Source organism: Oxyura jamaicensis, chromosome 5 (genome assembly GCF_011077185.1).
Source record: "Oxyura jamaicensis isolate SHBP4307 breed ruddy duck chromosome 5, BPBGC_Ojam_1.0, whole genome shotgun sequence".
In the NCBI taxonomy this organism is placed as follows: Eukaryota; Metazoa; Chordata; class Aves; order Anseriformes; family Anatidae; genus Oxyura; species Oxyura jamaicensis.
Window position 1 is genome coordinate 19,539,013 of NC_048897.1, and position 26,996 is coordinate 19,566,008.

The 26,996-nt window shown below is 39.7% G+C and overlaps 1 protein-coding gene across 8 annotated transcripts in view; it reads left to right on the plus strand.

The window, feature by feature from the left end:
- SIPA1L1 (signal induced proliferation associated 1 like 1) overlaps positions 1-26,996 on the plus strand; it is a 203,067-nt gene that overhangs the window by 69,746 nt on the left and 106,325 nt on the right. For 6 of the 8 annotated variants that reach the window (XM_035327041.1, XM_035327039.1, XM_035327037.1 and 3 more), the window contains one exon: positions 11,966-12,042. The exons of 1 other annotated variant lie outside the window; for it this stretch is intronic. The gene's annotated coding sequence lies outside the window, so the exon portion shown is untranslated. Of the gene's footprint in view, positions 1-1,282; positions 1,352-11,965; positions 12,043-26,996 lie in introns of those variants that run through there. One more of the 8 variants, XM_035327042.1, reaches the window with a different exon arrangement.

A 26,996-nucleotide genomic window follows, 5' to 3' on the forward strand; every position in this document is an offset into this window, starting at 1 on the left:
CAATTGCAGTTGTACCCTTCAGTTGAACTACCTTCAGTTGAACAACACTGGATAATGTTCTTAATAGCTAAATATGCCCTTTATAATAGGAAAGGGATGTTCTTGAGAAAAGTCTCACCTTTATTTCACTATCTGTGAGACTGAAGGAATTGCATATTCTTTCATTTAAGGCACAAGAGTGAATGAAAACAGCCTTGGATCGCTTAATTTTTTGGCTATCTGTAAGGTGGAGAGGTCGTTGTGCTTTGATCACTGTTCTCTGTTAGTCTGGAATCACTGAATGACTGAGGCTGGAAGGCCCCCCGGAGCCCACCTGGTCCAAGCTCAGTCAGAGCCACCCAGAGCATGGTGCCCAGGCCCACACCCAGGTGGCTTTTGAAGATCTCCAAGGAGGAGAGAGACTCCTGGAGCTCCTCTCTGGGCAGCACTGTGCCAGTGCTCAGCCACCCTGGCAGTAAAGAAGTGCTTTGTGATGTTCAAACGGAGCCTCCTGTGCTCCAGTCTGTGCCCATTGCCTCTTGTCATGTCACTGAGCACCACTGAAAAGAGCCTGGCTATGTCCTCTTGGCACCCTTCCTTCAAGTATTTATAGACACCGATACCTAAACTACTGAAGATTACTGGTGTGGACAGTAATAATTAATTTTCTTTGTTATGGGCACCTGTTGACTAGGCAGGCTAGGAATGACGATGCACATGCTATGTCTGCAAACTTCCCAATTTCAAAATGGTTAGACACACCCAAGTTAACTTTAATCTAGCTAGCCTGGATTAAAAAAGATTGCAAGGATTTAGCAGTGTGGATTTTAGTACAGCCTGATCAAGACTGTCAAGGAGTCTGGGCGCTTAATCACTGCAGTCCCATGCCCTGGAAAATGAGTGGGTTTTGTAAAACACTTATGTTCCTGAATTCTGTAGTCTGCATAGATGTGGATAGCTGCTGGTGGATGAGATGCATGTATCATACTGCGTGTGATTTTTTTTTTTCCTGGTTTTATCTTTAAAATGTGGAATGCTTCAGATTGGAATGCTTCAAAGTATAACTTCAAATTATTAACTCTGTACTTAGTACTGTGTATGATTATAGCTGTACAGCGATTAATAAACAAGGTGTTTTCTGTAATAGATGCTTTGTGGGAATGGCTGGTGAAGCATGAGCAACCCTGATGTTTTGAGTTTCTGCATGGCTTAGCTTGCATATTGCTAAATTATAATATGCTGTGCTTCTTAAGCTTCAATAGCAAGAGATTTCTGCAGTTAAAATATTTTTTGTTTTTTGCAGGTTAGTAATAAGAATCTGCCATTAAATCTGAGACTGAACAGACGTGGAATCTGTGAAGCAGAGAAAAAAGTAAGCTCATGGACTGAATTTTATTTTACATTTTTAAAACCAGAAGGGACCATGGAATAGCATGATTGGAATTGGGAACTGTGAACTTCATTCTTGTGCTGCCCTAGACTAGTAACATTATTTCCCTGCTTCATTTTTTCTGTAAAAGGAAAATGCCTGTTTCCTATGAAGTGTTTTGAGAATATATGCAACTTTTACTACTTCAGCTGCATTGACCATTAGACTTCCTAAATTCATGCTTCAGAACAGACACCCCAAGTTGAAATACAGGGTTTATTTGGAAAGCATCCAGTTTCAATGAAAACATTTCTGGGAATTTGGAAATGAGCAATCCTTAAAGGATTCAATCTCTCTGAAAACAAAAGAAGCATCGTTTCTAGCTATTTGTTTAGGTGTAGTTTCCATTCATTGGTGTTTTTTTTTTTTTATATATCTTTGCTAGATGAAAGATCAAATGTCTATCTCTTACTTGTCAAATTCTTACTGTAGGCATTTTATTTTTTTTCCTCCAGTTTCTCAGCATCATTCTTGAACTGTGAAAGCAAGAACTATTTGCAGTTTCTTTGTGCCAAACAAAGTAACATAACTGCTTTGCTCTCTTGATATTCTTGCTTGTTTAAACATTAGTGGGTTGCATAAGATTAGCCACAGCTATGTGTTTGGAGTTTTCTGTTGCATACACAGATTCAAGGAAGGTAACTAGTAAATGGGAGTAATGCACAAAGCTGTCACCCGTGCAGATCAGAGTTCACACTTTCCACTTGAGATCAGAGAAGACGAGCTCGCTTTTCAGTCTAATTGCGTTCACTGCTTATGCATAATGCAGGACCGCAACTTAACTCTGCGCCGTTTGATGAAAGATAAAGATCAGAGTCTATGAGACAATGTGATGTTAGCTTTACAGATCCCAGCAGCACGAGGCATTAGTCATGTCTTTTTATGTATATAACATAGCATACATGTATATATGCATCGTTATGTGAATGCTGTATAGCTTGAGTGCTAGTAGCAATGCAATTAATAAATGGCATTTCCTGTTACTCTTAATTTGCATAGGCTTTTTAGCACATTAGTATTTTTATTCATGCTTCTATATGTTAGATGACAGTCACTAATTTGTTCCATTATTTCCATGTTTGAAGGCATTGTACTAGGAAACAGTTCTTTGTTACCTCAAAGCCATGCTGTTTATTGTATTGACCTTTATTAGCACTAATTTTTTTCACTTTTTTTCAGCATGTATAAATAGCCATTATTTTTTAACAAGGAAGCTTATAATTTGCAGAAGTTGCAAACGACTTTTGAACTCATCAGTGTAGTTGAAAACTCAGCTTTGTTTTTATGTGTGGTATTTTTACAGAAGCAAGCTGAATGTCTTAACACTTGGTTGAGCTGCAAGCTCTCCCATGGCCCTACATCTCCAGCAGGAATGAAGGGACAAGGGAGCAAAATTTCTTATTACATCTCATTGAACTTTTGCATCCAAGTATTAGAAAATATAGCTACTGATTGGGTAGCTGTGGTACAAGAAATGCCAGAGAAGATTACAGTTTTTGCCTTTTATTTATTTATTTATTTAACCAGTCTTGTCTGTGAGCATGGGTCTTAAAGATCTTGAGTTCTTAGTATGAGAGTCATACCTTGGGGGGGGTAAGAGCCACTGCTGTTCTCGCTTCCTCACACTTCTGTGCAGTCAGAGATGCATAGTTACGGTAACTGTAAAGACCACAGCCCAGAGGTGCAGTAAATGTGCATGTGTATAGTAGGATAGATAGGATTTTTTAGGGTATGAGGAAGCATTGGATAATCATTGTTTCAACTCAAGTTTAATTTTGATTTTTCTTTTTGCTCTTATTATTCTTTTTCCCCTTTATTTTCTCTACTCCTTTTAGGCATGTTATTTCAGCATAATTTCCCCATTTTAATTTGTCTTTTACCATCTCCTAGCACCTTTGGTAGGGGTCTTTGCAGAGGGAAGAGAAGTTGATGTTGAGAAGCAGCACGCCATTCCTTTTTCAGAGAAAGAGTAACTCCTGCTGTAGCCTCTCTACTCTGAAAACAATTGGTGTTGGGAGGAGGTTGTTTGGAAAGAGGATGAGCTGCAAAATAACTGGGGGCTGAGTGCCTTTCCAGCTGGGATTAATTTAGTATCAAAAGTTTATAGCATTCTTTAAACATTTACATGCTAGGCCGTGAGGGAGTGAAGGGGGACAGACATACATTCCTTGCAAATCTTTGCTCTTTGCCTCTGTCCTTGACTATAAAAGGAAAGCAGGGATAGATTTGATAAGCCTTCAGAGAAAAGAACAGGTAAAGCCAGTGGCCATTTAATATCTTTACTGTGAAATGAAATTGTGGGCCAAGTACTTCCTCTTGGATTGTTCTGCCAAGAAGTCATCGTGTCTTCATTACTAAAGGCTAATCCAGGTTTTTCGGCTTTGTTTTTATTAAAATGAATTGGATGTAGAGAGGAACGTTGAAACTCATGACCACCTCAAAAGAGCAGGTTAAATATTTGGACAAGTTGGATGCGTTTTCTCATACATTAAAATCTTAGCTCTTCTCTTTCATCCAGAAATCATGTTATAGTTTAACTGCATTTGGTTAAATCAAATGTTCCTCTAGCCCAGTGGTGCTGCCTCTGACAGAGACGAGCAACAGATGTGGAAACATGTAGGAAAGGTCTGTAGCTGTAGGCTAACTTGATGACTTCTGACTCAGGACTTGCTGAATCAGGATGTCCAGAGCCTTTTACTCTTTGTTGCCCTCCTTTTTTTTCTTTTACTTGAGAATAGCAGTGTTGCATTTGGTACTCAGTGCAGTAATTCTGTGAAGTGGCACGACAAAAAACTTTTCAGAATAACACACAATGCTGTGTATGGGTGTCTTAGTCATTGGCTGTAGTAGTGGGGGTTTTTTAGTTTGTGTTTATCCTATGGTGAGAGTTGGTGCATCAACAAAAGCATACAGCTATCTCCATACTATTCAGTGTCACAAATTCTGCAAGGAGTTTAGAATTGCCAGATAGTATTGGTAATGGGTCTACTTTCCATACTTGATTATCTGTTATCAGTATGGCACCTAATGGTAGGTGCTTCAGAGCTGTGAGTCATTGCAGTGTGTAACATCTTTCTAGGATTTGGGCCCCTAATTGATGGTTAGGGCTTAAACTTTTCTGGTTTTACTGCAGGTGAATAATTGCATGTGCAAAGTCATACCTACAGCATTTTTATTACTTATTTTTAGTGTTACCCAAGTTGATAAAATTTCCTTGTGCTTTTTTTTAGGATAGCTGTGCAGTTGCATACCTCTAGGCCATAAAAGTCTCCAGACAGTGACCAAAAGTGGTCTGTAAGGTCACTTAGAATTTATAGAGCTGAATGAATTGTGACTGACCTGAGTTTTATGTAATTGGTATCTATAAACTATTTTCTAATTTTGCCTATTTAATGAAAACAGAGGTTTAGCCTTTCCCCTTTGAGTGAACTCTGTAGGAAAACAGTGTAAGAAACCTTTTGGAGACCCTCAGAGCTTGACCATGCATATGGGGAATAGAGAGGCTGTTGGTAAATACATTGAATTTCTGGTACTGGAGGTGTCAACAAACATCACCATTAAACAAAATTGTAAGGTCCTGCAAAAACTGCTGGTCCTGCAAAAACTGCTTAGTCTTCTATAACCAAAGAACTGGAGTTAATGGTTTTGTAGTTTCCTGTCAGACTTGGATTCCATTATATGGCAAAAATATGTGAAGTTTTCTTCCTTTTCTTTTGGTTAGCTGTAGAGAACTGACACCTTTCTTTTCCCTTTTTGCGGTAGAACCAACTCTTGAGGCAGGGATTTGGTTTTGGTGATCCAGCTATGAGTCTTGTAGAGACCGGTGCTTGTATTTTGTCTCAACTGTAAATACAACTTGCCAGTAAAACAACTTTATTTTGGGACCTAGGCACTGATGATACTCCATTCTACATTGACTGATGGGGTGTTGAAATAGTACCTCTTGCTTGGCATTCACATTGCCAGTACATCATGCTAATCTTGGCACATATGAATTTAAAACATCTTTCTTTCTTGCCTTCCCCCCCCTCAGCTAATCTGTTCAGGCATAAAACATTTTTCATCTTTTTCTTATTTAATCTGTATTCAGTTACTTTCATACGGTTTGGGTTTGTGGCTTATGGTATCAGATTTTTAGTTCATCAGACCTGTAATTTCAGATTTAGCGTTTGAAAAATTGTACAGTAAGTACTTCTGACAAGGAATTGCAGAACTACAGTTGAAGTTTTTTAGGTAATGAACGTTATCAAAAATCAGACACAGCTATTTCAAAATGCTTTTGCACTTTGTGTTAGAGGAGCGTATGTGGTACATAAAGTTCCTTCTCAGTTTTATAGTACCAAACTGCAAAGTCTATTAAAGCATAGAGGGCACAGAGATGTTATCTTGTATAGTGTTATACTTTGTTCCTTTGTATTAGAGAGGAAGGAGGTGCTTGGAGAAATCTTGTTCCTGGATTGAGCAGCTGATATGTGCACCCCCTAACACTCATTTCCAATGCCCCCCCCTCTACCCCCCCTCAAACTTCTCTGTGGTAGGAAATAGGGGAATTGGCCTTTATGAAATGATGATGAAATTATTGCAGACAGTGTGCTCTTAGGTAAGTTTAAGCTTGTTTAGTTTAAAGTATTTATTGTAGGTTTTGAGCCAGGAACTTTTATTCCTGTGGTTCATTTTTGTTCTGAATCAACTTTTTTTTTAGTAGTGAAGAATTCCTTTTGACAAAGCAGCCTTCCTGAAAGGGGAGAAAAGAGCATCTATTGTATTGGGAAAAAACAATTGGAGAGACCTGTTTTATGAGGTGCTGTTTAGAAAGCAGTGTGGCAGGTGTAATGCTTGGTGGTGGTAATGTCTTCTAAGTGTTCAGGAAATGTATGTTCAGGAAAACAGCAAACGTGTGTTGCATTTTTCCATGTATCGTGAAAGTATTCAATTTACCATGTTACTAGCTTTTACGTATATCTAATTCAACTGTTATAGCTGATTAAGAATTTGAGAAGATAATCCTGTAAAATGTTTGTTATAAAAAAAAAGTACAGAAATGTATCTGAATTTGGCATATATACATGGTGTATGTTCAGTATGCGTTATTTGAGGAGTTGGAAGATGCTTTGGAGCATAGGGCACAAATCAGTATGAACTTGAGTTTAGCCAATTTTTGTTAGTCTCTATATCGTTGTCTTTATTACCCTAGTTTTGCTTTTACTCCACATTCACCAAATAATGTGTCTCTGCTTGTAATCTAGTATTGCTCTAGGATAGCTGTGCAGTCATTATTTTTATTAATGGCAAATGTGCATCTGGATGATCTTGTAAATGATTTGGCTGTATAGGATACTGTAACAACAGGGAAATAACATTCCATGGGAAATCTGGGGACAAGAGTCGGTTATATTCATTGGAGGGAAAAAAATACAAAAAAAAAAAAAGGCAAATTGTGATGAAGATGCAGAATCTACAGATCTGCCAAGTAATGGAAATATTTAGAAAGATTTATTCCTCGACCATCTTGCCATGTTGTACGGATCTGTGCTCCTGATATCTGATGCTTTTTAAACAAAGGCAACAGTTTTACTTGTCCTCTTTTGCTGTAACATGATCTGTTGGGAATTCACATGAATCAAAGATGACCCTGACTGTGAGATAGTGCTGTAAATTCTCTGCTAGTCAGGGAAAGTATTTTGTGTTATCAGCTAGATTTAGTAGCTATTTCATTGAGTCCTTTTTGTTAGTCTTGAGAATTTTTACAGTGTGTGTTTTAGTGCATGAATTATATTGCTAAGTATATATAATGTAATGATAGAACAGGAGGTACCTCAGCATAGTTTCCCTTTATACTAACAATAGGATCAATACTGTAGCACATTTCAGACCAGTATGTTGTGGTTTTATGTAAACCAGATGGTGCTTTCTTGTATTTTGATAGGTACTGACTTATAAATCCAATCAAAAAGAGGCTTTCCTCCCTCAGAATGAGGCCGAATGTATAAGCATCTTTATTCTGACAAAAGAAAGAGGGAAAAAAAAAAAAAAAAAAAAAAAAAACACAAAAAATATGAAAAAGTAATGTAACTGTCTTCCCTACCCCCAAAACCAAAAGCAAACCCTGATCCCAGGGAGTTTTACTGCTGATACTGAGACACCTCTGGCTAACCTATTCAAGACTGAAATCCCTCACAGTGATGCAGGATTTCTTTTCTAGACTTCAGTAGATGTTTAGACAGCTGTTAATTCTCTGTTGCATTTTTTTTAATATTATTTTGGCATTCACTGGAAAAGAGGGTGGATTCTTAAAGATTTACTCGATATTTAGACAAAACCTTTGTCTAAAAATGGAAATGCTGGTCCAGGAGTAATGAACTTAGCATTATATTGCAGACTGCCACAGATTAATAACACCTTCTCTTTTGATCATCAGTCTCTCCATATAAACTGGTTTCTAGCCTTTTAAGGCATTGAGTCCTCAATGATTTTTTCACAGAACACCATGCAACTTGGAAGCTGGTGGTTGCGAAGTCCTGTTGGTGAATGAGATTAGTGTTGCAGTACTTAAGAGCTCACTGCTGTTTGTGCAGGCTTGTAAGTTTCCAAAATGTAGGAGAGAAATACTTTGAGAAACATTTTCAGATGGAAAACAGTATATTAGGAGGGCTCAGTTGCCTCTAGGATGATGATAATACTATCACTGTTACCTGGTTTACACTTTTCTCTCCTCAGGTGTAATGGTGCTGCCCTGTTCAGGTCAATATTGGTAACTTGTTCTCTTTTACTGGGCTTTTTAAAGTTTATCTCCAACTTATTTGCCAGATTCCTGACATTTTTCTTCTGATAATGCAGATATAAAGAAAAAGAGAGATGTTAAAAAGAAATTGTCTTAAAACTTTAGGTCTGTTCTACTTTCAAAATAGTTAACTGGGGTGTTCTGAATACTGTTTCTGAAAATGGATGCTAGTATGTAACTGAAAACACTGCATTCTGTCTGCAGCGTCAGAGAAAAAGAGTGCTTTTCTGTCCATATGTCAGTGGTTACTTTTTCTCCTCTGGCAGTACTGCAAGTACTTTTCCTGGAAGTGGGCTACTTTTGCATTCCTTCAGGTGCGTGCCTGTTGGACCCAGAAGTTGCGTTCTAGTTCACAGATAATTTAGTATAGTCCTGGAGATGTAATCAAACACTCTTTCTGTCCTTCAGCAAATATTTTCACATGATATATAAAAAGTCTTGGATTTTCAAACTGCTTTGCGTGTTATTCCAGCTTTTAGATGTCTGAACTAGTGAAAATGCATGCATATTCTTAAAGGATAAGGGGAACAGTGCCTGATTCTAGTTTTTTGGCCTTTGCAAGTGTCTGTGTTTGCCACTGTTTCCATCTACCAGATCACAGAAGCGAACTTGTTTATGTGAATAACTTGCTATTATCCACATCCCTTGATGGTAGAAATTTAATGAACGAATTGGGGGTAAAATCTAAACAAAAGTTGCTGAAAGTCTGAATTCTTTGAAGGACTGAACGATGGCGTCAGACTTTGGTATGTGCTGTTAACACTTCAGCTCTGATACGTGCTCTGGGTGTCTCTGTACTGGTGTAAACACATGTCGGATTTGGCAAAGTATGAGTTGTAATATTACTGCTGTTTCATAGCGAAGTTGAAAAATAAAATGGGAGCTAAAATACTTGTGTGCGCAGAGTTAAAATGTGTCCATCCACATCTGTACATAAAGTCTAATCCTGTAATATTAAAGGTATAAACATGGCATATGACAAGTTTAGCCTTCTGGTAGGCTTTGGCATGGGTGAGATCCAGAAGCGATGTGAGCTGCCTGAGCTGGCACGCTATACAAAAGCTACCAACAACGCTAACTTACTCTTAATGAATTTGAGAATGGCATTGGTATTTTTCAAAATTAAAAAGGCAATGCTCCTCATTTTGTTATATGTGGATGTGATTTGTAGCCCACCAACAAATTGGAAGATCTCTGCTGGTGCTGTAATTTCAACCAGGAAGACTTAGAGGGAATTCTTGATAATGTATTCCATGTTGGTATTGCTAACCACCTACGTGCATGTGTGCTGTTTTTGTGCTGTTCCTATCTGGGCAAGACTAGGACTGACTTAAAGGTCTTCTTGCCTGAGTCAGAACAATATAAAAATGCAGAGGAGGAGGTTCTTGGCTTGCAAAGATGTAAAATGCCAGACAAACGGGTGGCCTGTGTGAATATTTTTGTTGTATTACATCTGTCATTTCAGCAGACTTGCTGGTACTTCAGAAGCATACAGTACTGATGAATGCCTTACAAATGCATGATGCAATACCCATCGTGGGACCGTCTGCTTGACGGGTCTCCCTGTGGTTACTGGAACCACCTAGTAAAGCACCACAGGTCAAAAATGCGATTCAAGGCACAGCAACACGTGCTGAAAGCTGAAACCATTGCGACTGGAAGCTGTCCACAAACCTCTAATGCCTCTTTTCCTGAATGTTTGCTGTTTGACGAGTTTCTTGTTAAATACTGAACTAGCATTGAACATCCATTACTGGTCTTCCAATTACATGACTCAGGCTGAAAACCCCTACTTGAAGAAGATACCATCTCTCTTACTTGGTTCTGTGAAATAGATCTAAATCTACCTAAACAATAAGTTCAAAGCATTGAAGAGCAACGCAAGACAAAATAAACAGATGCAGATTCAGTCTGGTTTAGAAGATTTTTCCGTGTATGTTTTCTGCTAATGTCTACTTCAAGACTGGGTTTCTGTTTAATCTGTCAGGTCTGGGAAAGCATTTTAAGTGCAAAACAAGTAGAAAATAATTTCAAATAGCTGAAGGTATGAAAATGTAGTTGCATAGCAGAGTTTAATATTAGCTTGCCTTTTGTGACCTGAAGGAAAATTCAGGACTATTTGCTAACGGTAAAAATTGCAAGGCCTAAACCAATTGAATTATGTTACTGACAGTAGGAATATGACACACTGCTGAGCAAAGATTGGTTTTCTTTTCCATCTCTGCTCTTCTCCCTGTTGTTAGTGAATTAATCTCAATTGTGAGCAGCTGTTGAAATAATAAATGCTGCTGCTAAATGGTAGTTACAGGTATTCTGTTTGCTTGAGAGCCCCAAACAGATTTGAAAAGCAAAACCAAAAAGCTCAGCTGGCAAAGCCATCACAGGATAAGGCAGGAAGTCTGCATGACAGAAGTTGTAAATTGAGAAATTCATTAAGTTGAATGCAGCATCCTGCAGTTGGGCATACGCGGGATTTCACTGAGCCCGTTCGAGCTGGTGCTGGCTTTGAAAGGGGTGGCTGGGTGCCCCCATGTGCTGATTCGAGTTGTTTGAGAGGTCTTGCAACCAGGAGTGAGAGAGAATGGGCACATTTACTCCAGTTTTGTATACTACTTAAAATGATCTTTGTTTCTGAGCATCTCTCTGAGATGAATGAGGGTAGCCTATCTCCAGGTAGCTGACTGCAGCTGTGCCTTGGCCCCCCCTTGCTGAGGGGGAGTCAGAGCTGCTCGTCAGTCAGCCCTTCGTCTTCCAAGGTTCACGGCCTTGCGTTGTAAGGCAAGTCCACAGTGGTGGTGATTTGCCTTGAACACAGTTCTGTAAATGTTAGAGCTATCTTGATTCAGCAGTCAGAGCTCCAAGACTTGCAGTGGAGGAAAAATACTGTTTTGTTAGGCTTAATACACAGCTGCTTAGGTAAGCAGCTCCCCTTAGGTAAAGGGGACTCCTGTTCTGTGAGAAAACCTGTCCCAATTTAAGCTGTTTTTGTTGAAGATGTTTAGCTTGGGCAGATGTCACACACATGGTTTAGGTGTAATGCCCTGGCTGCTAAGTTTGCTGAATAATCCTAATTTTGCTTCACTGCCTCATGGTCTGCAAGCTTGGCCAGACTTGGCATGGGTTCTGGGGGGCAGCTGAGCCTGCCCTGGCTGTGGTGTCTGGGTGGATCTTCTCCTCTGATCGCTTTTCTTGGAAACTGTGGGCTCCTTTAGTGGCATGTCTCAGAAATGAGTGTGGAGAGACAATCTGTTCTGTACTCGTGGTGCTTTCTTTGTTGGCATCAGCGTGGAGTGGAGGGAGGAAATGATTGTGATTCAAATACTGAAGGGCTGAAGAAAAAGAAGGGAAAAGATGCTAGGCTGGGAGACAGGGAGCCAGGCACTGGGAGGGAAGAAAGAAAATTATATAAGAACAGGAAACTATTGACAAAAATGGGGGAGTGGTGGGGGAGAAAAAGAGGGAGTGGAGTGAACAAAAAAAATGGGAGGAAAGGATTCATGAGCACCAGGCAGGAACAAGCAGCAAAAGGAGGTTCTGGGGACAAGAGGGGAGCACAGATCACTGACTTTAAAAAGTCTTGTATGTTTGTACTGTACTACTGTTTGATATCACTGCAGATGCAAAAATCTGAAATTTTCTGGCAGGTGCTCTCAGTACAAGATTCCTTTTTTGAGAATTTAATTCTTCAACTCTGTGACCACCTAGTTCTTAAATTAGTTAATTGATCAAGAATATTTTATCTATATGTTTTGTTTATTTTTTCTCTATTTTACTAGCTGGTACATCTTTGAAGAGAGATTTCCTGTGCCCTTCCTCAGATGTCTGTAATATTTCCAAGAGGAACTGCCTTTCTGTAAGTGGAACTCTTCTGTGAATATCAAATTCATGATCTGAATTAGTTGAACACATTAACAGGAATGTGTGTATGCAGAGAAGTCTGAACAGTTTTAAAAATGAAATTTTTAGTATGTAAAATCATTTGCTTGATATTCCCATTGTCTTAACCACAAATTAAATAAAATTTTTCATGATTCATAATTGAGAATAATGATAGATGCTCAGGGGAAGCTCCTTTTTTTGGCTTTGGACATTTGAAATGAATAGTAAACTTCTGTTCTCTAGCTTAGGCAGTGATAATAAAAGCAGTACACATCTCTGTCAACATTTGTGAAAAATAAGTCTCTGGGGACTTCTGAATGTTTTATTTAATGATGAGAACAGTAAATCTGTCCTGTGTGGTGTCTGAGTGAGCTGTCTTATATCAAAACATGATTAATTGATTTTTATACTTTACAGCTGTGTTTTGGGAATATGTATTGGAATGAAAGCCAAAAGCTCCCCTCTGGATTGCAAGTCATATTGCAGAAGAGGTGTTTTTTTTTTTTTTTTTTTTTTTTTTTTTTTTTTGTTTTTTTTTTTTTTTTTTTAAGAAATTTTGATTAGGAGAAAGAGGGAGGCCCTTGAGCTGCCTATTTAGCTTGGTTTGCCAGCAGTCTTAGAACTAGTTTAGTCATGGGAGCACAGCTCATCAGACCTGTGTATATATGTAGGTGTTTGAGGATGAAGATGGGTACCCTGTGAGATCTTCATTTACACTTAAATCCATTACCATCAGATTGTGAAATTCAGGATTTACTGGGATTGCTGAAGAACTGTGTATTTGTTTCTTTAGCTATGAGCACCATGGAGATCGGCCTTTAAAGCTGCTGGTCTCTAGAAATAGTGCTTTTCTTGTTAGTAAGTAGTTCTCTACTGGTTTGGAAACTGAATGTGTTTGTCACATGAGGAGGTGGACATAGCCTGAGGAAGGGAGGAGTGGAGCAGGGGAAAGTAGGATCTGGCCTCCCTGCCCTGGTAGGGGCAGGCCTTCAGCTTGGCTCATACTGTAACATTAAGTTGAAGCCTCAGGCTCCATGAGGGGTCCCAGCACAATCCCTGTGGGCCTCCTGGATGGCAATACGTGGTTTGTCCCTAATGTAGACTGGATAAATCAATGTGGCATTTAGGCAGCCCTGGACCACAGGGTATGCACGTGCAGTCTGCACTGTTCTGCAGCACAGAAGAATACAAAACCATAAGAGAAACACAGCTGCATATTTGGCCATGGTAAAATAATTCACAGAAGTATCATGCAGCATTGCATTTTAGGAGATGGTTGAGATTGAAACATTGAATCCTCTGGGATCATCATAGCTATTTAAAGTTGAGTGCATATAGTACCACAGTTCTTTCCTTTAGTGTGCTCGTGTTGCCTCCTCTCCCTAAAAATTAGTCATTCTGCAGACTACTCAAAACAGGAAAAATATGTACTGCCTCTACTAGCTACTCTGGGCTGCGGCTATGAAAGCAAGTGCAGGAATTTCATAGAGTAGTTGGACTGTAAAAATAACAGTTGAGAAAGCTATTGCTTTTTACATAATGATAATTTTCAAATTATCAACAGCTGTTTTTATACAGAATGTCAAATATAGATGGCTTACCACATAAACCTCTCAATGATAAAAAATGAAACAAATGACAAAAGCCACAAGTAATGAGATCACTGAATCCTGCAGCACAAACCATTGACCTTTTTTGTCTCAAACACACACAAAAAAAGGCAACAAAAAATAAAAACAACCAACCCCCACTCCCTCTAATAATTTCTTATAATTTATACCTAAATATTTTATTTGTCATTAGTGTCAAAAAAGTTGAAGCTTTAGTTATTGGCTTAATTGGTCATATTTAACACAAAAGGATTTCATAGTATTAGAACATCTAAGTGTTCTGGTTTTAAATATAAACTTGTAGAGTATATTTTATGTGAAGTAATGTGACCTAGAAGAGGCTTTGGCAAAAGGTTCAATTTCAGTGAATCCAGCAAAATTTGCAGAGCTTGCTTTTTCTTGCACCTGCTTTATGTAAACATACCGTACTTGTACCAAAACTGTATTTTGTTTTTGTATGATAGTCTTACTAGCAATTTCATTAAATCATCCACTGTTAGTTTTTTAAAAAAAACAAAAACAAAAACAACAAAAAAAACGCTAATTTTCAAAGTTCAGACTCTTATGAATGAAAAGACATCAAAGGAGAAGGCCAGTAACTGGGGAAAGAGCCATACACAGTGTAAAATATGGAATAACGAGAGAGAGGCTAAGAGGCTGTTCTGTCACATTTCAGTTTAAAATAGCTGGGGACATAAGGAAATAAGCAAATTATTTGGTGAGTTAGCAACGAACTTAGCTGCAGCAATTTGAAGAGAAGCAAGGACAGCCAACAGCTTGTCAATTTGATGGATTGACCCCAAAGTTTACTTAAAAAAAAAAAAAATCACTCAAGAAAATTTACTGCTTTCATATGCTTTTACCAATGTGTCTGTTATCAGCTTCTAGCCTGTGAACCACCAGTGGAATTCAGAGCCTGTCCATCATGTGCAAACAAAAGTATTTTTGATAACCATGCAATTGAGCAATAGAAGACGAATGATTCAATGTGTCTCACAAAAAGCTGAAGAAAATAATTAGAAAGAAAGACAAAAGAAAACTTGGCTGTCAGTGTAGAAGCATCTTCCTGGTGGTCCCCAGACTTAGGCAGCATGACAAGTGATCGCCTCAGCTTTTCATCAGTGAGGCTGCCCCTGTTTAATTTCAGTCACCACCCTTGTCTAAGCAGTTGCACCATACTGCATAGAACTAGTTTTGCCTGGTGTTGCTGGAGGTGAGCGGGGTTGTGCGAGTTCCCCCCCCCCACTTTTACAACCACTTACACACCTGTGATGCTTTTCACTATTCTGCTCTTAGATGTTTGTGTATAATTTAATGAAGCCAGGGAAGTTGCATCAGGGCTTCGTGGAAAAATTGTCTTGAAAGAAGGCAGGCAGTTTTTCATAAGCTGCTGCTAACTACCTGTTTCCTCCCAGAATTTTCCCAGGGAAGAGGTGCATCACCTTCTTTTTCATAAACTGAGTGGCTGAGTTGGAAATCTTTAAGTACCCTGAAAAGACCTTTCTTTTTGTTAAGCTCATGTACATGGTAATGGAAGTTGTTTTGCATAGGAAGATACAGGAGAGCTATTTTAAATATTGGTATGAATCTGTAGATATTGGTAATTCTGTTTTTCAATTACTGTTAGCTGAGACATCAAATATGTTAAGGATACTTCAAATAGCTGTGTTTAAGAATCTGCAAAAAATTGTGACAGTCAGGCTTACCTTAATTCCAAGTGTAAGGAGGTATAACCAAGTACTCTTGTTCTGAGGGTATTCTCATTCATCTGTCACTGTAAAATATTTTCTTTGTAACAGTCTCCTGGTTATCAATGCTTTTCATGTGCCTCTCAAGGTGTCATCATAGCTCTTTTCATATGTGCCCATTAAAAGTTATTGAATTTAATATATTTTTTCCAACAGAGCATTTGCAAATTTCCATTCAGGTGCATACTATCAGAAGTGCTCTTTTTACCAGTAAATTTTGAAAACAAATCCTTGAAGGAGGAGACGTGTTATTCACCTAAAGAAAAGAAGGGTACTTCTTGGGCAGATTAATGTATTTCAAGCTGTGTTCTCCATCTATAATCAGATTTGGGAATGCAGTTTTCTGCAGTGCGCCTGCACTTTTTAGACTTGAATTTAAAATATACAAGCAAAAGCTATACCGAAGAGAAGTGATGGTCTTTTACCTCCCATCTGATGATAAAATGTGACATGATGTATGCTGACACTGAGGCAAGAGAGCTGGGTAAGAAAGTAAACAGATGACAAGTCTATTTTTCTGTGTCTGTATGGGAAGGGAGGGAAGACAAGTGGGAGACTTCTTTCAGGTTTTGCACTTGTTTGGGTAAAGTCAGTGTTTTACATCTGTTAATGGGGGAAAAACAGTTCATTAAATCATATTAATTTAATAAAGCCTTTAAATCCTTATTTTTCTTCTAGTACAGAATATTGTTGCAAGAGTCCTTTCTTTAAACTTTTCAACAAAGGAGAAGTAATTACCAGTAACATGGTAATATTTTTCATAAAGTATGGCTATGCATAAGTACTCAGTGTATTTTCCTATGTAACTTCAATTCTATGGACTTCCATTAAAATACTGAAAAATTTCCAAAATACCAGTGAATGTGTCTGAGTTAGCTAACTTTCTACAAGGTAGTTGGTTAAGAGGGCCATAACAACCAACATCGTGGGACAGGCCATGCATCTGTCTACCTTACCAATCTTTTTGACATGCTCGCTCAGTATCAGAAGTTCAGAGAAGAATATGAGAGCAGGGCAAGCTCACAACGATCTTTACACACTTAATTCCTCTAGCGTTTAGTAGTTTTTGACTCTTGCATCAGGGGAGACATCATGTGCAAAGTATGCTTTAATGAATATTTCTTTCATTGAAGCGTGAAATAAGTACTCTTTGTAGAGTCCAGGAGTATCTTCTGACAGAGATCCATTGTTTACGTGATTTGTAAGGTATTGTCATTATTCTAAATAGGGTATCTGATTGTTTGCTGCCCTATTTTAATATTTGGAGAAAAATCAAATGATGATTTCCTGTTCCTCTTTTCCATGTTTTCCATGATTTTATAGACCTTCTGTTTCCTCTCAACTGTCTGTTCCAGAACGAAGGGCTCTTAAACCCAGGCAGACAACGAAAGAACTTCCTGCTTGCATGTTCCTGCTTCTGTTGCTGGCATAAGTGTTCCTACAGTCACACAAAGACACAGAGCAAGGGACTGATCCATCTAAAAATTACACTTCCCCATCCCTAGATACTTGGAACAGCTCAGCTCAGCCAGCTCATCCCTTCGTGTGGGTGCATGGCCATAGGGTGGCAGGAAAGGTAATAAGCAGATGGACACCTTCTTGGGTCTGTGGGCTTCAACTCTGCTCTGTGAACACTTCTTACCTGGCATTAAATGGAAATTTGTAGCTTTATGTCTGGCTGTGCTTTATATAGACGCACAGAAAGAAATGGTTTCAAACCAGAGACTTGTGAGCTTTTTGTTCCGGGGCGGTTGATGTCAAAGCGTACGAGTGACGGTGAACCCACTGCCTAAGCAAGCCTTCCAGGGGAGCAGTGAATGCACTTCCAGCGAGTCCCTGTGTGCAGGCTCCCCAGCCGTCTGCGCTGCGTGCGTGGGCCTCCGCCACCTCTGCAGCTGGTCTGACAGGGAACATGTGCGTGGATCTGGGCCAGTGGCCAGCTCTGGCCCAGCTCCCGAGGCGGGTCTCAGTGCTGCAGCTTCTAGAGCAGAGCTGGTAAGATGAGAAGACAGGAGAGACAGTCTTGTGGAGGTGGGGAGGGAGGCATGCTGTAAAGGCAGTGTTTGGAGGATACAGGAGTGAGAGGGAGGAATTTGAGCACTGGTATTTGAAGAATATACAAATGTTGCTGCTTTTTGTTCAAGTGGGGTTTGACTTAAAAACCTAAAACACCTACATCCCAGCTGTCAGGTAATGGCCTGACAGACTTCATGCTGATAAACGTGGCTGTGAGAAGCTGATGGGAATTACCTTCAGTAGGTAAACTTGGTCTTGTGTGGTCAGTCAGCCATGCACCCCAGCATTGTGCTTTCATACTTTTGATCAGTAGAAGAAATACAGCACTGTGTCCAGGAACACGAGTAGCTTACAAATTGACAATGGTATCATCATCCATTTGAACCTGCCTGCTCCCTCACCACAACTCTCCACTTACCTTAACTTTTTTACCATCTTTAATGGCTCCAGCACAGGGCATGAGTAGCTTCATTTTCCCCAGAGTTGACCGTTTGGCCATGTATTTGCCTTTTTTTTTTTTTTTGCAGGCCTGGTTTTCCATTGTGGCTGTATCTAGAATATGAGGATATTTCCCTTTATACTGTAGGTAACAAAACCTGGCTTGTTGAGACATAATTCGCTACCACCACCTCACTGTGCAGTGACCTGCCCATGTCCTATGTAATGCCCACGATCCTCAGTTTTCTTTCGGTTCCCTCTTACCTCTATTCCCTCCTGTATTTCTGAACTGTCAGATGGTAAGACGAACCTGCTGTGGCTGCTTCTAAGATGTACGTGCTGACTGGCTATGGCTACTTCAGTGGTGACACTGCTTTGGCCTCTTACCTTTCAAACTGCCTACTGTTATGTTTTAGGCCTACGTTGTTTTTGAGACTTCACAGTCTTGTCAGACTTCATAAGAACTTATGTATGTATAACTGGGGTAATTTATCAAGAAAAGAAGGATAGCAGTGGTGACTGCAGAAGTCTGACTTGTTTCGGAAACCAGGGAAGGGGGAAGAGATGAATTCTTTATTCAAAGTCAGCGAAGTTTTGCAATCTTCTTATGCTTTTTATTTCCTTTTCCCGTCTGTGTTGTTTTAATGTGGTTTACCAGTATGATGACCCCTTCAGGAGTTCTCACTGAAAATGGCCTCTAACTTTCATCTGAACATGCTGATTTCTTCTGCTTTTATAAATTTCACTGTACAGCTGGAATAGCCGTGCTTCACTAGTTTAACACAAAACAGAGATGCATTTATTAGCTTGATAATGTCTGTGCTTCTGGAGTCAAGACATATTTGCATTTGGTAGAATTTATGGAAGGCTGTTTTCTCAGTAGAGAGATTGTGGAAAATGCATCATGCAAAATCCTCAGGAATATTATTTTCAGCAAGTGTCATGTACCAGATGGCTTTGCAACCTATTTAGCTATCTGTTTTTGTTAATCTTGCTTTGCTTGCTTGAGACCTCAAAACTTAAATTCCCCACCTGCTGATAAATATAGGGTCATAGGAATCGCCACGTTGGGTCAGACCATCTGTTCTTTAATTAGGACTAGTAGCAGATGCTTGGGATGATGATGCACAAAAATCTACAATAGGCAGTTATGATAATAATATGCTCCAGGGAATCTCTCTCTGGGATCCTGTTAGTTCAGCTTGTGTTGTAAAGCTATTTATTTTAAAATATTTTCTATTGTGATGCTATTTTATCTTTTGTTCTCCCCTTTAATGTTGCTAAGCTTTTGGCTTGGAAGTCCTGCATCCGTCACAGTGAGTTCCCTGGATAGACAAAGTCTCTTTTGGTGGGGAACTTGTCAACTTTCAATTTAGTTGAATGCCTTCCCCATCTCTTGCCTTACTCAGGGAAGGAAATCCTTGGTCTACCTTTCCTCTGCCATTTTAAAAATCTTTTTCTTGGGGAAAAAGATGTATTCTTCCTGATGCTTCTTCATGCTTTTTGTTATTCTTGATTCCTGTCTCCAAAAGGAGAGAAAAATGTAGCTGTGGTAACTGGATGATTCAAATTTCCCACCATGCTTCAGCTGAGAAAACACTGGTGGTGCCTATAAGAGAAATTTTCTCTTATGTTACCAAAGAAGTATTGTACCAAGTACTTTCAGTATTTTAGTTTTTATTTGAGGAAGATAAGCTTTGTTGTAGCAGTGAAGGTGCCTTTGCAATGGGCATGTTGACTAAACCTGCTACAGTGCTGCAGCAAAGTGAGGGGGGGGTGTTTTCAACTCTTCTCAAAGCTGCTCTGAGCAGAGCATGGCACAGGCCTAAAAGGTGGGGAGAGTTCCTTCTCAGGGCCACGGGTGTGCCTGCGTTTCGCTTGGCAGTCCCAGCTCCGAAATGAGAAACAGCACTTTTCTTACTGCAGCTGGAGTGGTGCTTAAAGAATTGCTGAACCGGGGGACAAACACTTCTTGCTGATATTAACAGCAATGCTACTAGCTAAACAGCAGCTCCCAAACTAGGGCTTGTGGCAGCACAGATGGGCATGGACAACTAGTTTTAGTTACTGTTGGGGGGGGGGGGGTGGGTTGTTATACTGCGCTGATCTGAAATAAATTTAAGAGCAGGTGATAGAGAAACCATTTGATATAGATTATGCCAATCATTTTAAATATCTGTGCAAAAGGGATCTCACTTGACTTTGTTCTTGCCTTTTTTATTTTTGTGGGGCCTTATTTCTCTGCGGTATTACTCATGAAGTGCCAGCTTCCCTATATCACTTATATTTTTCTATAAAAAATATAGAAAACACATTAAACCTTGAGATGAGTGTAAGTTAGTAGTTGAAGGAATCAATAGGATTTGAGTGAAGGGAGGTAAAATGGGGAGGAGAGACAGGTTTTGGTTAGATACATGAATAGAGAAATGAGGTGTTGAACCCTATCCTAACCAGCAAAGGAATGTAGTTTTTTCTAACCTGCTTCTAACCATTAGAGCCAGAAGCCTCTGTTGTGTTTGTGCTCAGGTTTCCAAGGAGATGTGAGATATTTTTGCAAAACTGAGAAATTGAGAAATCATGGAAAGAGGAATTTTAAATTGCATGTCAAACCACAAAATGCAGTGGCATGGAAGATTTGTAATACAAAGTATTTTAAGGGTAGAACTTAAATGCTATACAGCTGAAATCCTTTTTCACCGATGGTAATGATTAGCATTTAACTGAGAGCTATTTTAGGATGATAAACAACATTCTTTTCATTTTCAACTGCTTGGAGAGAAGACTAAGTGCCCAGATAAATAGATGCTATTTATCACCAAGTCTGCAAGAATTCTTTACCCAGAATTAAAAATCCTAAAGTGTTACTAAGAAATTAAGATGGTTTAAAAATGCTGGAGATCTAGTTCTTGAAATACTGGTTGGCTTGAGAGTGGTGAATGAATAGATATTACAGATTGAGCAGCCCAGGAATGTTCTGTGTCTAGGATGTTAAAAGCTGCTTAAGATGATATGAAGTATTTATCAACTTCTTGAGGAAACTGGAAATTTTCGGTTGACGACAGCATGTGTGTAGCATCAGCTCTTTTTTTTTTTTTGTATACAAGAGTTAAGGCACAATCTGGTAAAATCTGCTTAGATGCTGCCTTATGCTTTGGAGTACTGGGTAGCTGCAGGATACCCCATGAAGCCAGAAGAGTGGACTAAATTTTGCTAATCGTGGACATGAGCCATGCTTCGTGAGAGAACTTGTAAATTTATAATCAAGAGATGGACTTCTCTGTAGTGGTGTGACAATTTTCATGTCCTAGAATGTCTTGGTGTACGGCATTGCTAGGATCCGTGAGTCTGCAGCAGGCTCTCCGACACAAAGAGAGTAGCATCTCTGCTTACGTGGTACAAATCGTGTCCTGTCTGCTGTATGGCATATATAATCTTAAGCTTTCTTCTAGCCATATATTACTGTAGATATGTCATGGTTCTACTTGCCTGTATTTGTTTCATCTGTTAATTCTAATCATGTCTTTGCTTCTGCACCTGTGCTATTGCTAACAGGCTGGTCAGCATCTTTATTGCTCTGGCTATGATACTATTTCTGTACCTCAGGCATGGCTGGCAGGTGGAGCAGATAGGTAGGGCGTGCAGCAGGAAATCACAGGGAGGGGCTTTGGGAATCCCTGTGAAAACTCAGTAGTAGAAGGGTAGGTGGAAACAATACTGTCATCAGTTTGAGCTGGAAGCCAAGGGGGGATTGCAGCAGGGACTCTAGTTGGTATTGGTGGGAAAAGACCATGGGATTTAATGAACACGGGTAAAACTTTGGCTCCAATGTAAGCATAACTGAGACGGTAAATCGTTCAGCAATGAACTATGTCTGCTGGGAATTGGTCTCCCTTAATACCCCTTGTCTGGGGGGAGCCAGCACTGGCATTATTGGCTGTCCATAGTTCTGCTTCCTGTTTATTCCATAAGTTAATGAAGGTATTCTTCTCAAGCAGGTAATAATGTGACTTTTCAAGACAGAGATACACAATTTGTTAAAAAAAAAAAACATTTTTTGTTTGTATTTTTAGAATGTCACTATGTAAGAGAAAAAGAAAATGCAAAGCACAGTAGTAAGCTTTCTGGTAAAAGCAAAATGTTGTATCCTATACTTTTATATGCTTAAAATCTCTGTTCTATGAAACAATTTTTTGCTGGCATATATCTTCATGATGGCTTCATACTGGTTTTGGTTTTAAGACTTAGGATTCCTTTAACGGAATGTTCTAGGATGAAGAGTTCAGCTGTATATACTTTGTAATGTGTCAAATCTTAATTTCATTCTATAACCCACTAAGATCTTTGGACATTAATATAAACAAGTGAACAAAGTGAAAAAGTATTTTGTGTGTATTAGTGAATGTCTTTGTAATGTTGTATTTGAAAACACTGCTGTTTTGGGGAAATAATACAAAGGTCCCTGAAATAGTAAAACCTACGAATTAATAAAATTGCAGAAGTTTTGAAGATTTTGAAATAATTAAAGGATATGTTATTGATGCAGAGAAGATAGCTTGACCAGCTATATATGACTGCATTCCTTGCTTATGCATATTTTGAAGTATTAGGCCTCTGAACTACAAAAATTATGCAAGTTTTACCTTTGCTTGAAAAACAGGATGTTTGATACTAAAGTAATAGAAAAAAGTAAGAGGAGTAATTTAGGAGATGAAGCTTGAATAAGGTGGGGAAAAAAGGATTGAAAACACACAAACTTTAGGAAATAATACAATTAAATATTAGGGAAGTTTAAATTGCCTGGTCTGTGGGGCAGTTATTCAGAAGTTGTTCACAACTGCACTTCCTATTTCTGCTCATAAATGAGTTCATGATCTTAGCTTAGTAATATGTGTAAGTAGTGAAAGCGGAGGAAACTATATGGGGGCCAATTGGAGAGAAGAATGAAAATATATATATATATATATATATATATATATATATACACATACATATATATTTCTGCTGGTCTTGGTACGTGGGTTATTTGGGGCAGAGTGAGCTCTAACACCGCAGTCAGTACTTCAGTCGTGTAGGCTTGTACTCAGGACTTCCCTGAAGAAAACAAAGTGAAGATTTTTCAGAGAAGGAGGTTCCAGTGAAACCTCAAAGATGAGAGGAATTTCAAAAGGAAACTGAAATGATCATCTGTCATGAGAGATCCATTGGCTGCTATTCAGAACAGAAAACTGTGCAAAATGCTTGTGGCCAGCTAAATGAATATGAATGTGTTAGATTTTTCCACCCCCCTTTGCATGCATAACAGAACATGCCTGACTCAAAACGGTTTAGGCAGATCATAGTTGGTTAATGCCCACTTTGTATTTAAAGCTTTCCTGGAAGAAGATATATTTGTTTGCTTTAAATCAGTTTTACGCTGAAGGACTTAAAGACTTTTGTGAAGCTTTTACATCAATGGTGAGTTGTCCATTCAGTTAGCTCCCATGTAAAACTGACATCAGGTTTTGTTAGAAATAGGGTTTGCTGCTGTGAACATTGTTTGTTAAAACACACAGGGAATAATTCTTAAACATATATATTTTTTAGTAATTTTATTCTTGAGGACCAGTGAGTAGGGTATCCCAAACTGCACACATCTTGCTCAAAGAAGGGTCTTGATTGTGGTGTGTTTGGATGTAAAGTCAGAGCAATTACTGTCTGCATTAGATTTAGCAAAGAAAATAGCAAGCACAGGTCTGAGAAAGCTTTTATTCGCTGTGGAAATCAGCGTGGTGAACTAGGCAGAGATTTTGTAGGAAGAAGTGGCCATCTAAAGAACTGAGGATTTGTATAGTAATTATGTAGACAAAGTTGTCTAAATAGCAATGCATCAGCTTTTCTGGGTTTCTTCTGCTTGTGGTGTTTAGAAGTTTTACTTTATCACTTGCTTTAGAGAAAACATGGATTGCAGTTTTAATCTCTAGGCAACAGCACAGTGCCCTGTTCTATACAGCGAGCAGGTGTCAGCAAACCGTGTGATGCTGTTGTTCTCCTGTGGCAGAGCCGAGCCACCTCTGCTCTTCCTGCCTCCCCTGGGGCATGAAGTGGGTACGGTGAGCAGTGGGTGCTGCTTGTGCCCCAGTGTGCCTGCTACCCCCCAGCCTGCCGATCCCTGCAGCTTGTGATGTCTCAAAGCTGCACGCCTGTGTGCACGCATGCCCTCTGGTGACAGTGGAACATCTCTGAAAGTTCAGGGAAATGCAACAAAATACTGAAAGTAAAAAGCTCTCTGCTCAGGAGGGCTCTTGTTCTCTCCCCCCACGAAACATCAGGACAGAGGTGAGAGTGATGTGATAATTTGTGTGGCTTTCAAATTGTGTAAGCTTAACTCTTTTCCCATCTCGGTGTTGTCAAAGATACCAAGAACTTCTGTGCAAGCTTTCACCTTTGTTTTTAGCTGAGAGATGAGGGCAGGCCATGGCTTTTAACTAACTGCACGTTACAGTTTGCAGTGGCATTACCTTCAGGCCACACTTCCAGCAGCCTCACTGTCATGCATCCATTTGTGCTCACCCACTTTTCTCCCCTCAGCTGCTGCCGGTGTTGAGTTAGATCAGAAGTGAGCTTCCATTCATCTTAATGAAGCCATCAGTTAAATGCATGCTTTAAATCCAGATCAGTTCTTCAGTCCAGCTGCCCTCCTGCAGCAGGAGTTTGGCTTGGCGTGGTGGTTTTACCGTGCTAGGCAGTTGAACACCACAACCGCTCTCTCACTCCCCCTCCTCAGATGAGGAGGGGAAGAAGTAAAGGAAAGAACAACTCACGGGTTGAGATAAGGATGATGTAATTATATATATATATATATATATATATATATATATATATATATATTTCTCTTTATATATTATTAAGGAAATATTATTATTAATTAAACAATTCAACTAAAGGGAAAAAAGGGAAAGGGGAAGAGGGAGGGGGAAAGGGAATAACTAAACAAAACAAGTAAAGGCTATGTGGAAGTGCAGAGGAAAGAAATTACTCTCTACTTCCCACAAATGAGCGATGCTTGACCACGTCCTTGAAGCAGGGCCTCAGCGCACGTAGCCGGTGTTCGGGAGGAGGACAGACGTCTTCACAATGAGAGCCCACCCCTCCCCTCTTCTTCCTTTTTCCACCTTTTATTGCTGAGTGTGACACCATATGGTATGGAATATCCCTTTGGTTGGTTTAGGTCAGCTGCCCTGCTGATGTTTCTTTCTCACTTTTTGCCCACCCCCTAGGAGGGTCAGAGAGAGTCCTGATGCTGTGCCAGCACTTCTCAGCAGCAGACACAACACTGGTGTGATACCACTGCTGTTCTAGCTACAAGTGCAGAGCGCAGCACTGTATGGGCTGCTGCAGGGAAAGTTAACATCCCAGCCAGACCCAGTACACTTGGCCAGGTGGGATCACTGGTACTGAAGTCCAACCCAGTCACTGCAAAGCTTAGAGCTGTTCAGAATTTGTCAGTGTTTGGTTAGCTTGCAGAGCCTTTGTCGATACAACTTTAAGAAAATAAATAAAGGAGGGGAGAGTTTTTTTTTTTTTTGTAAGGATTTGAGGAGAAAATTGCTTTCCTTTTTGTTTCATTTCCATTTAATGATATTGGGTGTTACAGTTCTGCATGTGGATATCATTCTCTCTGTCAATGAAATCCTCCTTTGCCTTCCTAGCTGCTGTAAATTTACTGCTGCAGTGTCCTGCTCTTTGCTTCAGATCAGAGGCTCAGTCTGAATTCTCACCAGCTGTAGAAACACGATTGAATAATATTCATTTTATGAAAAATGCTGTGCGGTGTTGTGTAGCTGGTTTCTTCTTTCTGCCAGTTCTTCTCTGCTGCTGCACTTTCCATGTGAACCCACTTATTTATACTTTCATTATTTGAAGGAGCAAGAACTATGAAAAAAGTCCAAGGACAGACATCAGGCCTTTTTTGTGATCCCGATGTGCTGTGAACACAAAAGTCCCACCAGCACAGATGTAGCCCTGGTCTGATGGCTCTGAGCCACGTGCATCTCGAGGCCTGGCTGAGGCGTCTTGGAGCAAATCGATTTTGCTCTTGGAGAAGTCTATTTTGAAAGGACTGTGAAGTGGGATGCTGGATCCCTGTTGTCATGCACAAGTCACAGGGGAAGAGAAATAGTTAGGGAACTTAATAAGCTTTCCTGCTTAGAGTAAAATCTTTAAGGCTGGACTTCACTAGATACCAGCTTTAAAAAGCAAATGCTGGTGGATTATGAGGAAAGAGGAGGACAAAAACGTGTCGTATGAAGTGCATCATACAAAATGAATGGAATATGCAATGGTATGAGTTCGGGTGTATAAAAATAGTGGTAAAGCAGTATTACTTTCTTAGTTAACAGGACATTGTCCCTCAGAGGTCTTAAAGGTGGACCTGACTGTGGTGAGGCAGCACCTCTGCCTGCCTTTTCTCCTTGATGCTCTCCTTGAGGCTCTTCATTACCCGGCAGTTAAGAAGTCACCTTTATGGTGCTCCATGTATCGCATTACCTGTGGTGTTTGAATCATTATTCAGTTTGTAAAATGAGTACCTCGTGGAAGTCTTTGGAGCTAATTAGATGCCTTCCTCCCAGGAGCCCTCCCTCGGTAAGCAGAAACAACAGAAGCACGGTACTGTGCCGAGCCCCAGAGAGGCTGAAACGTTTCCCCAGCTGCTGCTTCTGCCTGGGCTGGCAAGTCGTGTCCATTTCATCGCTCACATTTACATGGCGCAGCTCTAAGCAGAAACCTCAGGGCATAGTACCGCTTAACGTATAGTAAATACTGTTTGCCTTTTTTAAAATGGCTAAATGAAACGTGTGTTCTAAGCTTTAACAAGTGTCCTTATAAACATTTTGTACAGCTTTAAAATTCATCTAATCTTTAATGGGTTTTTAAGAGGCCTGGTAAATAAAAGGTATTTACTTACTAATGCTGTCACCCACAGATTTAAGAAAAAAAAATGCTGTGGCTGAAAGCCATTTAACAATTTCTTAATGGAGTGGTGTTGAGAATAAAACAAAAGTGTTCTAACAGCACAGGTCTTTGACAGCTGGGGAGGCGAAGGGAAACTCATCAGTGATGCCAGATCCGGAAGGTGA